The sequence below is a fragment of the Zea mays genome, chromosome 7, assembly GCF_902167145.1.
Source record: "Zea mays cultivar B73 chromosome 7, Zm-B73-REFERENCE-NAM-5.0, whole genome shotgun sequence".
NCBI classification, from domain to species: domain Eukaryota; kingdom Viridiplantae; phylum Streptophyta; class Magnoliopsida; order Poales; family Poaceae; genus Zea; species Zea mays.
This window is the reverse complement of record NC_050102.1, coordinates 171449588-171464414: the sequence shown is the minus strand read 5'-3', so window position 1 is coordinate 171464414 and position 14827 is coordinate 171449588.

Below are 14827 nucleotides of genomic sequence, written 5' to 3'. Positions count from 1 at the left end.
GTTGTAGGCCCTGGCTACCATAATCTTGTCATTTTCTATTGCTCCCAAAGCTATCACCCTCTTGTCGGTCACCTCATCAATATTATCCATCATTGAATTATAATAATCAGTGACAGTTAGATCATTTTGTCTGGCGACCCTGACAGCATTCAAACTTATTTCCACAGGCAATACTGCTTCCTGCCCATAGACAAGCTCAAAAGGAGATACTTTAGTAGCACTATGTTTAGATATTCTATGAGCCCATAAAGCTTCGGACAAAATCTTATGCCAATGTTTAGGATTATCAGATATCTTCTTTTTTATCAAATTAATCAATGTCCTATTACTAGACTCGGTCTGTCCATTGGCCTGAGCATAATATGGAGATGAATTAAGCAGCTTAATTCTGTATAATTCAACAAATTCACGTACCTCCTTTGACATAAAAGAAGTCCCTTGATCTGTAGTCGAGGTCTGGGGAATGCCGAATCTATGAATAATATGCTCAGTTATGAACTCAATTACCTCCTTGTGCGTCATGTTTTTCAGAGCAACGGCTTCAGTCCATTTGGTGAAATAGTCAGTGGCAACTAACACAAACCGATGCCCCTTTGATGATGAAGGATGAATTTCTCAAATAAAGTCTAATCCCCATCCTCTGAACGGCCAAGGCTCGATGATAGGATGTAATTCGGCTGCAGGGACCAACTGTAGGTCGCCGAATTTTTGACACACTTGGCATCCCTTGTAGTACTTGAAACAATCAGCTATCATACTAGGCCAATAAAAACCAGACCTTCGCAACAACCACTTCATCTTTGGAGCCGATTGATGAGTACCACAAATTCCTTCATGTACTTCGGCCATGGCTAATATAGCATCATCTGGGCCCAAGCACTTCAGCAGGACGTCACTGACTGTTCGGCGGTAAAGTTCATCACTCATCAAAACATACTTGAAAGTTGTTCGCCGAATGTTCTTATCTGTCCTGATATTGGGATTTCATAAATAATTAAGTATAGGTGTCCTCCAATCACTTGCATCGGCTTCATTGTCAGCCGAATCGATTAAGAGAACATTTCTGGTAACCCCGGACGGTCCGGCGTCATCACGCGGACGGTCCGCGACCTGGGAATTTGGCTCTGCACTGGTTATCAGAATTTCAGTTTCGTGAAATTTCCCTCTCTTTATCCGATAACCTGATGCATCTTGTGCCAAATAGTTAGCTCTATGATTCTCAACTCTAGAGATATGCCGAATACTGAATTCGTCAAAAGAATGGATTATGCTCCAACATTTCTCAAGATAACTATTTAGAGTACCATCAAGACATTGATATTCTTCTAACACTTGTTGGACAACCAGCTGAGAATCACCAAATACCTTCACATGTTTTACTCCCATACCATTTAAAAGTTCTAAGCCGAATAGGAGGGCATCATATTCAGCTTGATTATTAGTGCAATAAGTTTTCAATCGGCTAGAGAAGTCAAATGAGACATTACTTGGTGAAACAAGCACAATGCCAATTCCTTGCCCTTCATTGCAAACCGATCCATCAAAATATAAAGTCCAAGGAGTAATAGTGAGGTATGACATGTCTAGTTCATGAATATCATTAACCCGATGTTCTACAATAAAATCCGCTACGACTTGGCCTTTCATAGATTTCAATGGTTCATAGGCCAAGTCATATTCTATGAGTGCATAAGCCCACTTACCAATTCTACCACTCATAATTGGGTTATGCAACATGTATTTGATTACATCGGCTTGACCAGAAACAGTGCAATGACTAGACAGTAAATAACATCTACATTTGGTGCATGCGTAAAACAAGCATAAGCATAACTTTTCAATAAAAGTGTACCTTGTTTCAGCATCCCCCAACCTTCGGCTTAGATATGCCACCACATGCTCCTTCCCCTCAGTTTCTTGTGTCAGAACAGCCCCAATGACCTTATCCTCAGCTGCAATGTATAATCGAAATGGCACTCCTGCTTGTGGTGCTTTTAATACGGGAGCCGAAGATAAGTATTTTTTGATGAGATCAAATGCTTCTTGCTGTTCTGCCCCCCAAGTGAATTCGGCATCATTCTTAAGCCGAAGAATAGGGGTGAACGCATCAATCTTACCGGCTAGGTTAGAAATAAACCTTCGTAAATAATTCACTTTGCCGAGAAACCTCTGTACCTCGACCTTACAGGTCGGAGGTCCCACATTCCGAATAGACTCGATTCGGTCAGGGTCTATCTCTATACCATGTTCATGTATGACAAATCCTAAAAACTTACCAGCCGACACTCCAAAAGCACATTTATGTGGGTTCATTTTCAAACCATATTGACGCATTTTATCAAAGGCCTTGCGCAAATCAGCTATATGAGAACTAAACTCAGCCGATTTGACTACAATATCATCAATGTAAACTTCCACAGTGTTTCCTAACAATTCATGGAAGATCAAATTCATAGCCCTCTGATAAGTAGCACCAGCATTCTTCAGACCAAATGTCATGACAACCCACTCAAATAAACCAATGAAGCCTGGACATATAAAGGCCGTTTTAGACGCATCTTCTTCGGCCATGAAAATCTGATTATATCTGGCATTACCATCAAGGAAGCTAATAATTCTATTTCCTGATGCATTATTGATTAATGTGTCGGCTATGGGCATGGGATATTCGTCTTTAGGAGTTGCTCTATTTAAATTGCAAAAATCAATGCATACTCTAAGTTTACCTGTCTCCTTCTTCTCCACCGGCACAATATTGGAGACCCACTCTGCGTATCTGCAAGGTCTGATAAAATCAGCTTCTAGCAGCCGGTGGATTTCGTCCTTGATGCGTGGGAGAAGATCCGGACGAAATGTTCTAGCTCTTTGCTTGAAAGGTCTGAAACAAGATTTAATAGGCAGCCGATGCTCTACAACCTCTCGGCTTAATCCAGGCATCTCAGTATAATTCCAAGCAAAGCAATCTGAATATTCCTTCAATAGACCGATCATCTCATTTCTAGAATCGGTCTCCAGGGTCTTGTTTACAAAAGTCGGCCTTGGAGTTTTACCATCTCCTATGTCAATCTCCTCCAAAGGATCGGCCTATGTAAACCCCTGCCCTAGTTTATCAAGATCTCTGAATTCCTCTATCATGTCCCCCACAGAGGAATCAAATGATCTTTGTGTGATGGCGGACTTTCCGGTCTCGGGGACCGGATCATCCGTAATACTGTCTTTTCGCTGTGGTAGATGTTCGGTCTTAAAGTCCGAACTCTTTTGTGAAAGACCAGACCATCTGGCCTTGGCGGCCGAACTGTCCGTGACCAAAGACTCATGAACTTTGTGTGTATTCATCATTTAACTTTATTTAGGATTTAGCCGATTCTCCATCGGCTCTAGCATTACAGGAATGAAACCTTTCTTATCTATACTTATGAATTGATAATCAGAAAAGTCTACTCCTGTGAGACATGTAGCAGTCTCATAAGTCTAGAGTACAGGGGCATCGGCCACAGCGATGCAGGCCGATACATCAGCATGTACTTGTTCTATGTCATCGCCTACCCATTGTATCAGCATTTGATGTAATGTAGAAGGTATACATTGATTGGCGTGAATCCAATCTCTGTCTAGGATTAAACTGTAATTTCCTTCTACATCCACTACAAGAATATTAACCTTAATTCTATGACGTTTTGATGGGATCATAAGCGTCACAGAAGGTGCGTAATTAAAGGTCTTCTGTGACGAAACATAATAAATAATGACGTTCCTAAGAATATTCCTCCATAGGAATGTCATAATTTTTTATGTTTCGTCACAGAAGATCTTTAATTACGCACCTTCTGTGACGCTTATGATACCATCAGAACGTCATAGAAGGTCAATATTTTTGTAGTGATCAGCGACGAAGAATGCAGCAGCAAGGGTCTTAGTCCCGATGGTTAATTCAACGGACGTGACTCCCCTGGCTTTGATCGAACTATCAATTCCAACACCGCTGAGGGTCATGTTGGTCTTGACAAGTTCGTCATCTTATTTACCTAATTTTCTGTATAATGAATAAGGCATTAGATTTACAGCCGCCCCTCAATGTGGCCGCGCACGAAGAGCGGCTTTAAATGATTTACCGATTCTTTTGGTTTAGAAAAGGCGGCTTCTTTAGGACCAAAATCAAACTGGGCAACAACAGGTTCATCGTCGCCGATAATAGTACAATCGGCAGAAAATGTAATAATATTTACATCCATACCTGGGCGTTCTGGAGAAGCCTCGTAGTCGACCAGGTCTTCTCCCAGCAGGTCGTCCTCTTCCATTGATGTTGTCGTATCGTTGGAGGCTTCCTGATGAACGGCGGACGGTCCGCGTGCGGGGGCCGGACGGTCCGCGTCTGGTGCAGGTTGTTTAGAGACTTCCTGGTGAACGGCGGACGGTCCGCGCGCAGGGGCCGGACGGTCCGCGCCTGGTGCAGATTGACTTTCTATTTCTGTGGCCGTTTGTTTTTTCTCAACGGTCTTCGGTCTCCATTTCCTTTTGAAGCGTCCCCAATCCTCTGGGACTCAAATGTGATACAATTACTAGTCCTAGTAGGCTAGTAAACACATTTATACATCAGATGATACCAAATCTGCTCAAACGAGACAAACCTACAAAGGTGGCGAACAACTTTAAGAGTTGGTACACAACTCGGGACATATCATCAGAGTGGGGCTGAAGCAGCCCGATATACGCAGCGAAGCAAATCAGCGGTCCAACAGCCACAGGCAAGGTTGGGAACAGTCGTAACTCTTACCCGATCTCCTTTTTCTAAAAAACAACAAATAAGCAAGGGTGAGTACAAACGTACTCAGCAGCCCACCTTCACCCGCGGAATGGGGAAATCAGATATAATGCATGGAATATGTGGAGCTCAGGATATTTTGCAGAAACAGCAATATTTTATGCAGAGTTGTTTTGAAAAATATTTTGTATTTTTGCAAAGCGCATCCTCTCCAAAAGGAGCAGGAAGTTTTTCAGTATTATAACAAAATCCCCTGGACTAAACCATCCAGGTATCTCAGCAATTTCCCACTGGTTTTCCTTTTCAAAAACAGCTATTGGACTTCCCGTCCACCATAGCTCACGGCTCAACCGCCGAACCTTTTTTTAAAAACCACTTTTCTCAAACGCACCTCTTTTTTTTGAAAACAAAACATTAATTGCCATACCATACCAGACTCGTCCATTCCTGTGGACACAGACTATTCGAATAGGTTTTCAAACTCTGCGCAGAGGTGTACACTTTACCCACTAGTCCGGCTTTGCGATCTCATGATCAATGAGATCCGAATCCGAATCTCTTTCTTTCCTCGCACGTCCTAACCTTAACGGTTATACCGGAAGGAGTCAGGCCACCGCCATGTCCAAACCGGACAAAACATTCCCCCTCCTTATCCTCCCGGTGCTCCCCAGCCTTCATAACCCTGGGGTTGGACCGTACAAGTTCAGATTGAGTGACTGCCCACACAGTCTCGAGTGGTTGTACTATTAAAGAGTACAGGTAGTGAAGATGACAAACCGGTCCTTATACGAGGGGACAATCCTTCTGCTCACGCCTAAACCAGCTGAGCCAACACCTTAGGCCCTCCCCTAAACCAGGGAGTCCCTGATTATCCCACTCACAAGGTGATAAGGGTGAAAACCCTTCATCACACACATTTTGAAAAGCATTTTCTTTTGAAAACTCACATCTGTTCTCAAATCATTTAGAACATATATATCAGGGATTGATTGCGGCAAGCGGCTGGGTGGCCATAATAACTTGTCTCAAAATCATATCATGCATAAAATAACAGGCTGAGGGTTGTGGTTGAAAAATCATAGGTAATTTATGCATCAAAGGGATCCAGTGAGCTTGCCGTGCTTATTCGGCGAAGGGGGAAGGGGAGCTCGCGGAACTAGCTTCTAGCTCCACCGCCTGGCGTAGACTTGCAGATCTGGCCTCCACGAGACGGCACGAACGCTCCGATAACTATGCAACATGAACAAGCAAACATACAAACAAGCAAGTATGCCAACAAATATTTAGTATAGTGATCAGAATAGCGATATATGGATGGGTAGAGTCTTGAGTAGAATCTATGTCATGTGGTGTTGAGATACTACTAGTGGTGGAGTGGAGGTGCTTACCAGGAGGGTGGACTGGAGGCGAAGCGACACTATGCGTGTAGCCAGCGGAGCGGAGTAACTGAGTGGGTGGGGTGTTTGCCTTGGCTGAGGGTGTTGAGTGTGTGTGGAGAGGGAGAGGGTAGCTGGGTGTATGTGGTGTAGCACAGTGAAGTTCACTGTTGGTGAGAATAGTGACGAATGAATCGTCTGACTTAGTATGAACAGGAGAGTTATAGGTAGAATATGGGACAAGAGTATTTTGGGAGTCTTCTGAAATATGAACCATGTTTAAGGGATGACATGGTTGGATAGGGAATAATTCGATAAGAATTTAGAAACAAGAATTATTGGAATCGGAGTTTGGAAGCCTGGTTCGAAGGAATCTCAAAGTCAAGCATGCTCAACTTGAAGAAACCTGGGATGGGTGACCAGATGGTAAGTTCCTACTGGAAGGAAAATCACAGTCACCGGAGTTCGTATGACTGGAACATGGGTCTGGCTGGTCTTAGGTGGACTGGACAGCATGATGGATGAGTAGTTGAAATTTGGGATGACTAGATGACCGATGAATAGTAATGATGATTAGTAATGATGAATAGTGGCGATGGAAAAGTAATTATAGATATCATCGATGAATAGTAACAATGATGAATAGTAATGGTAAATAGTAACGATGATGAATAGTGTATGTGAATAGTAACGATGAATAGTAACAGTGAATAGTAATGGTGAATAGTGATAGTGAATAGTTTGTACGAACGAACGATGAACGATGAATAGGAACTATGAACGAACGAACGAACGATCGGAATTTCGGCAGCATAACGGCAGGAAAAGATTATTTGGACGAACGAACGGATGAACGATCGAATGATCGGACGAACGAACGATCGGAATTTCGGCAGCATAACGGCAGGACAAAGATTATCTGGAAGAACGATGAATAGTGACTATGAACGAACGATGAACGATCGAATGATCGAACAAACAAACGATCGGAATTTCGCCAGCATAACGGCAGGAAAAAGATTATTTGGACGAACGAACGGACGAACGATCGAACGATCGGACGAACGGACGAACGAACCATGAACGATCGGACGAACGATCGAACGATCGGACGAACGATCGAACGATCGGACGAACGAACGAACAAACTAAGAACAGGGGGACGAACGATCCTTGTGCTAGTGTGTGCTTGTGTGGAACATGGAGTGGGTGTGTGTGGGGGGGGAAGAGAGTTGCCATGAAATGGCTTGGGGTGGGATGAGAGGAGGCCCTTGCCCCTCTATTTATAGCCATGGTGGGGTGATTAGGGGGAGGGATGAGAGGATTAGTGGGAGGATGAGAGGATTAGTGGGAGATTAGCATGTATTTGTCTTGTATAAGTGAGATTAGCTTGTAGAGCTCACCGTATGACACCGGAGGTATACGTATACGTATGAGCATGAGAAAAGTTATGAAGAAAATATTTGTAGGGACTTGAAAAATGATTCTGAAGGTATTTCTCAAGAGGAAAATACTTGGAGATGTATTGGTGGAATATTTGGGCAATATTTCTGGAAAGAACTTGAAGGGGATTACTCGGGAAATATCTGGGCAGTATTTCTGGAAAGAATTTGAGGGTGATCACTAGGGAAATATTGTAGGATATTTTGAGGAGGATTTTTGGAGAGAATATAGACCACTATACTTTATTTGTTGATATCAACTCGCAAACAAACATTTTGAAATGAAATTTGAAATTCATTTTGAATTTAGAGCGAGTTTGAGAAAATTCCAAGATTTGAATTTTTGGGATGCTACAAATCTACCCCACTTAAAAGGAATCTCGTCCTCGAGATTCGGCTTAGAAGGGTTATGGGTATAGCTTTACTTCAGCTACATATCTTCACTTTGCAGACTCTTCGAGGAGATGGAACTCCAACAAAATCTGGCCTTTCAGGAGCATTCGGTTGCTGATTGCAAACGCTGATTCTGGCTACTCAAAGATCATCTTCAGGCTTCTAGCTTTCGCTTGGCAGCTAGCTTATTGAAGAAGCATCGATGCCAACACGCAAACCTTTCTCTTGCGAACTCCCACAATGGATTCCTTCCTTGATTTGTCTTCTGGTGCTTCATCAACGGAACTTGGGTGACCACTTCTTATCCAGAAACTTATATGCTTTGATGATCTGGTCCTCCACAAGCTTGCTACAGGCCTTCTTCTTTTTCTCCATAGCAGGAACCTTACTGGAACACTACCCCACTTAAAAAGAATGAGGGTAGAACTCTTGAATCTTGGGGATTTGAACTCCTTGAAGTACCTCATAACAAGGGTGTTACGGGGCCTTCTTCTGCTGTTGCTGCTTGACCAGGCTGCAGAGAGATGACTGACACAGGGTTGATTCTGGGAGAACCTTCTTCTTATATTCTCTTCACTATCTTCTTTTCGCTGACCATTTCTTTCTCTTTGCTCTTCCCACTGGAGGATTCTATCAAAGAGTATTACCATCATACAGAGGAGGAAACCGAAGATGTTGAACCATGTACAACAATCTTCAACCCAAGAATCACCAAACATTGTGATCTTAAGGGCGAGGGAGTGGGAAATGGGGTTGCTTGCGATTTGGCAGAGGGGGTTTTATCTGGAGTGTTTTGCTTGGGATGGGAACTGAGGGAGCTGGTGCGGGAGGTTTTATAGGCGAGTGTGGGTGCTCGGGTGCGGAGCGGCAGTGATGGAGTAGGTGACACGAGGCAGCAGGTGTGACAAGGGGAAGGGGGCCTGTTGCCGGCGACGATGGCGTGGGTGCGCTGCAAAAGGGGGCATGGGTGGCGGTAGTGCGCTGCAAACGGGGCGTGGGGCGGTGGTAGTGCGCATGGAGGCAGGCACGCGTGCGGGGGGCACAGGTGAGTGGTGGGGTCGATGACCCTGATGTTTGTGGTCTCTGGTTCCAAGAATCTTTGCCTCTCTGTATGGTAATAACTTCTTCTGTCCTCTTTTTCTGTTTACTTTGACTCAGGGCAGTGCTTTGATTCTCACGGTCGGTCCTTTTGACTGAGTGGCTGGACTGGTTTCTTCTGTAGCTTGTTCCAGGCTTCAAGGGTAAGCTTCCCGGTATCTTCTTGGGTAAGGCACTTTTCTCTTGAGATGGGTTAAGATGAGAATGGAAGCATAAGGTGAGGATTAGATCTAATTTGTGATCTATGTTTTTAGAGAAAACCTTTAAAAAAAACGAAAAGAAAACACACAAGCTCAGCAATGATAAGCACAAACAAATCAAATGTTTTGAATAAGGGAAGAATAGAGTTTTTCCAAAGCACGGGCTACTCAGATTCGGGGGCTAAGCATAACTACTATTGCTTGGCTCCTGAATTGAGAACTATGCTAAATGCAACTTATGAGCACTAACGTTAAAGCATCACATATGCACTCAAAAGGGGAGAAAACATCAAGCGAAATTCATTTTGAAATGCCCTAGGGGGCAACACATTTAGAGTTTTTCAAGGCACGGGACTACACGATTACCTCTCATACATGCAGGGCTCTAGCCAAAGTGAAGAAAAACTTCACAACCCAATGCATGCAGAGGACTGGGCATACTAACTTCAGACCAGGCAACTTCTCTTCTGGCAAGGCTGACGCACAACTTCAATCTGAGATATCTCCTGGATGGGTCAACAGGGAGCTGATGTTGATGACTTCTTCTGGCGGCGACTGAGATGGCAGGAGAGGGTCGAACTCTTCTTCAAGCGGGACTGGCTCTTGTAGCTCCTCTGAGGGCGGCGGTGCTGGCGGGGTGCTTGCAGCTTCTTCCTTGACCTCAAGGGACGGTGCTGGAATCTTGTTCATGGCGAGGGGCTCAAACAACTCTGGCGGGGGATCTTGGGATGATTCAGGGTGCTCTTGCTTATCCATAGCCTTAGGGGAGACTGGAATTCCTTCCAAGACTATGGCTCCTTCTGGTAGTTCCGAAGCCTTCTTTTCTCCTATGGTAGAGACCGGGTGACCTTCAAGAATCTGGGGGTCTTCAGCTCTCCTGGGTTGAACTGGGTTGGATGGAGCGGGCTCTTGGATCCGCAGGGCTCTACGTTGGTTATGGGTTACCAAGTAGGACCTTTCATTTCTTCCGATTGGTGGGGTGTCCATGCAGGTACGTTAGGTCTCACTTGTACAGTATGACCTTTCATTTCTTCCGATTGGTGGGGTGGTCCAATCGGCCTGACCTGACGCTGCTCATGAATGGGTGAGCGGGGTCGCTTTGCTGGCCGGTCACTGGGGCCGGCCTTCTTTTTTACGTATTTAGACAATAATTGATCAAAAGTTGGGCCAGCTTTAACCAACCGACCAGCTGCCTTGAATGTATTTGTTTTCCACGTACCTTTCTCTGGTCGTCGTGGTTTGAAAGTACGTGGCCGTTGCGAGTCCTGAGTACGGCCGGACCGTCCGCCGGAGCTCTCCGGACCGTCCGGTGGGGTCCCGGACCGTCCGCGCCTACGTGCCGGACCGTCCGGGATACGCAGCACGGGTTCCTGCATCTGTCTCCCTGTCTGCGCTTGCCCCCCAGTGCTAGAGGCTGTGATGGTCACCTTCAGGGTCTCCCCTCCATCGGGAGTCTTCTCGGCCACCACTTTCCTGCAAGAAACTTTACAATCCCCATCGGCCTTTTTAGCATTGTCGATGATTGTTTCCTTGCCTTTGCCTTTATCAGCTGTATTTGGCCGAACCAGGACTTTCTTGCCCTCGAAGTCAATCATGTTCATCGGAAAGGGCTCTGTATCCACCTGCATTTCCTGAAATTTCAATCGTCCTTCGTTAATGGCCGATTGAATATGTCGCCGAAATACATTACAATCGTTAGTGGCATGAGAAAATGAGTTATGCCACTTGCAGTACGCACGACGTTTTAGCTCGTCGGCGGGTGGAACAGTGTGATTTATTTTAATATTGCCATTTTTAAGTAACTCATCAAATATTTTATCACATTTACCAACATTAAATGTAAACTTTACCTCCTCTTGTCGTTTCTTTTGAACCGGCTGTAAGGAAGCACAAGCCGAAGATTTGGCCTGCTTTGGCCAAACCATTTCAGCAGCGTACATTTCTGCCGATTCGTCATCTGAGCTACTTTGGTCGCATTCTACTATGTGTACGTTGTGACGCATTGTTTTAGCAGTTTCTTTGCTCCGGCTTTCGCAAGCCAAAGCTCTCTGGTGTAACTGTGCTAGTGTAAAAAATTGAATGCCTTCTAATCTTTCTTTTAAATAATATCGCAGACCATTAAAGGCTAATCCTACTAGATGTTTCTCTGCTAAATGAATTTAAAAGCATCGGTTTCTTGTATCTCGGAATCTCTGGATGTAATCATTAACCGATTCATCTTTTGTCTGTCGCAACGACACTAAATCTACCAAATCCAACTCATAGTCACCGGAGAAAAAATGACCATGAAATTTTTGTTCTAGATCCCCCCATGATGAAATGGAATTAGGAGGTAAAGTGGCATACCATGCAAACGCGGTTCCTGTTAGCGATAATGAAAATAAACGTACGCGAAATGCCTCTGTGTCGGTCAATTCTCCCAATTGTGCTAAGAACTGGCCTATATGTTCGCGTGTGTTTTTCCCTTGATCACCCGAAAATTTTGCGAATTAGGGTATCCTGGTTCCCTGTGGGTATGGGTGGTGATCAAATCGGCTGTCATAAGGTTTCCGATATGATTGCCCCCCAGGGACCATGCTTACTCCGAGCTTATCTCGGAACGCCCCGACTATTTCTTCCCTTACTATATCAATGGCAGCCGGTGCGAGACCACCGGCTCTCTGGTCAAACATAGGTGGAGTTGGCTGGATATTAGCATGTTGTCTTTCCCCCCATTGGTTTGAGTTACGTGGTGCATTTTCATTTGCCCTATATGGGTCATAGGTTTGATCGTTTCTTTCCGGCCTCCTGGGTGGGGCCGAAAAGCTTTCCTGGGCTCTGGATCTTGAATTAATGGGTTGATGCATTGTATAGTGCGATGGGAAGTGCTGCTGGGACGGGTGAGGATTCCGGTAACAATCCTCCTCAAAAAGGTCATGTGCGGACTGTCCGGACATTGGCCCGGACCATCCGTGATTATGTGCGGACCGTCCGTTGTTGTACGCGGACGGTCCGACTGGGTAGTTTAGATTTTGTGTCGTGTGTGGTGGTTCGGGCGCATATCTAGGTAACTTATTAAAAATCGGCCCGACTGTTGTTGGTTCGGACGGTCTGCGCTCACGTGCGGACGGTCCGGGCATGTGCAGATCGGCTGATTTGCTGCCGATTTGCGGTTGCTCAGGGTATGTGTCCATCGGCATCCCATAAAGGGGTTGTGACTGGTCGTGACAACCTGTAGCCGATGTGTTACGCGTGTTACCTCCTAACTCAACCTCGTGCGAAGGAAAATTTGTGATACTAGATTTATCAAATGCACGTACTAGTCTCTTAAGATCGCTTTGCATACCCCCTATGATGTTCTGCATTTGTTCACGCTGATCTTCTACATAATTTCTAAGAGATTGCATATCGTTGGTATTACTTACATTGGGGATATCTGGCGTGGGTTGGAGCGAAGTCGGATCCATCGCCCGATGTCGGACGACCTTGTTGTTCCTGTCCACTTTGAAGTTGGCCAAGAACTTTGCTTTCGCCTCCTGGATCATCCGCTCCTTGTGCTCCTCGAACTGGAGCTGCTCGTCAGCCGGTAAGGTTTCCCAAGTCGGCTCTATGATGTTGCTTGGAGAAATATCAGAGCTATCCCTTGAACCGGCCATTGAGGGCCGATTTGATGAGCTTAGATATGTATATCCCCAGCGGAGTCTGTGGGGGATAGATATCCCCTAGGTCCACTAAAGGAGTAAAAGACCTCACGAAAGGCCCAAGGGCCCAATAAATCGTAAGGTCATTTCTTCGTGGGCCTGAGGAGAAACGACCAACAAAGCAGAGAAGACGTAAGGCCGGATTGATGCAAACCCGGACGACCCACAACGTTGAGCGAGTAAATCGCAACGGAGACCCGACTTTCCCGCGCTGGAGCCCTCATGCTACGGAGCCATGCAAGGATAAGTCGGCGAAGGTTACATAGGGATAAACTCAGGAGGTTCACTACCTTTCAGCTACTTGTTGTTATCATATCCACGTGTACTGCCCCACGGTCGAGTATATAAGGCCTAGGGGGCACCCCTTCAGATCGATCGACCCTATTTTTACTTAGCCACCCTCATTAACTCTCTGTGCCTTCAATCCACATAGCCCTCTTGTAATCACACTCGCATACTCACCAGGACGTAGGGTGTTACGCATCTCTCAGCGGCCCGAACCTGCAAATCTTGTCCACTGTCTCTCGTGCGATCGGCACGAACCATTTTGCTACAGTCGTTGACACCGTCCTACTCCTAGAAAACACCTTGAGGGGCAACCCTGGGTGTGCGGTCAGACCCAAAATGCCGACAGCTGGCGCGCCAGGTAGGGGGTGTGTCGACGATCCAAGCTAGCTCAATGGCCATCACCTTCTACAACAAGATCGCCATGCGTCCTGGATCCATATTCTGCTTTGGGACGATCTCATCTGTAGCAGATGAAGAGGGAATTCTACACCGTATCGCGGATCCGCCGGAAAAGAAGTCTCCTCCAACGAACTCCGGAAATGCTGGAGAGACGCAACCTCTGGCTCTTCGGAAAAAGATCGTCTCTGGAAAGGCTGGAGCTGGGAGCTCGCTGACCCGGAAAACTCCGTTGTCTACTTCCCCGACAAAAGAATGGACGCGGATCACGAGAAAGAAGGAGACCAGAGAAAGGCAAGTCGTTCTTTCCGTTCCTCCGGCCTCAAAGGAGAACGGAAAGAAAGTCGCCACGACAGCAGCACCATTCTACCCCGACGTCCTCTTCATCGGGAGAGTGGAGTCGCCCGCCGTCTCTGACGATGAACCGACCGTGCCCGGAGAAGAACCACCTCAACGAGAATCCCGCCGACGGAGGAACCGACGCAGGAACGTTCGATGACATCATGCGGCCGGAGAACGGGATCCGGAGCAGCCTGTCTCGCGAGACGAGATCTCGGAGATAGGAGAAACTCCGGAAGAACGCGTCTTCAGAGAACGAAGGAACTCCCGACGACGTGATCGCCGACGGACTCAGGAGCAAGCCGAGCAAGATGCAAGGCAACGCCGGGAGAATCCGCTCTTCGGGCGCAACCTGAACCCCGACTTCGCCCGAGCTATGAACACGCCAAGCGAAGTCGGAGGCGTACTAGCTCGGATAGCTGACGGACTCCCTCGGACTCCCGACGCCGAGGGATACCGACGCTTGTTCACTCAGGCGGCCAACCATCTCCTACCGCTTGCTCACCCGCCAAACGATCTACGACACGCCATCAACAGTCGCCGAGACGCGCGAAGCTCTATCAATGCTTCGCGCGAACGGCGGCATGAAAACGAAATTCACCGTCGGGAGGAGTATGACCGAGATCATGGCTTCCCGACTCAAAGCCAGGCCACCAGGACTGAGTCGGCAACAGCTTCAACTGGCGGAACCACCCGGGGACGGTCGAGGAACCACAACCACCACTCCCCTCCCCGGGACAGACATCGTCCCCGACGACAGGAGGACACGTGCGGAGTATCCGCTCTTACTCCGTGCCTTAGGGCCATCCAATGGCCTCCCAACTTCAAGGTATCCAATGTCGACAAATATGAA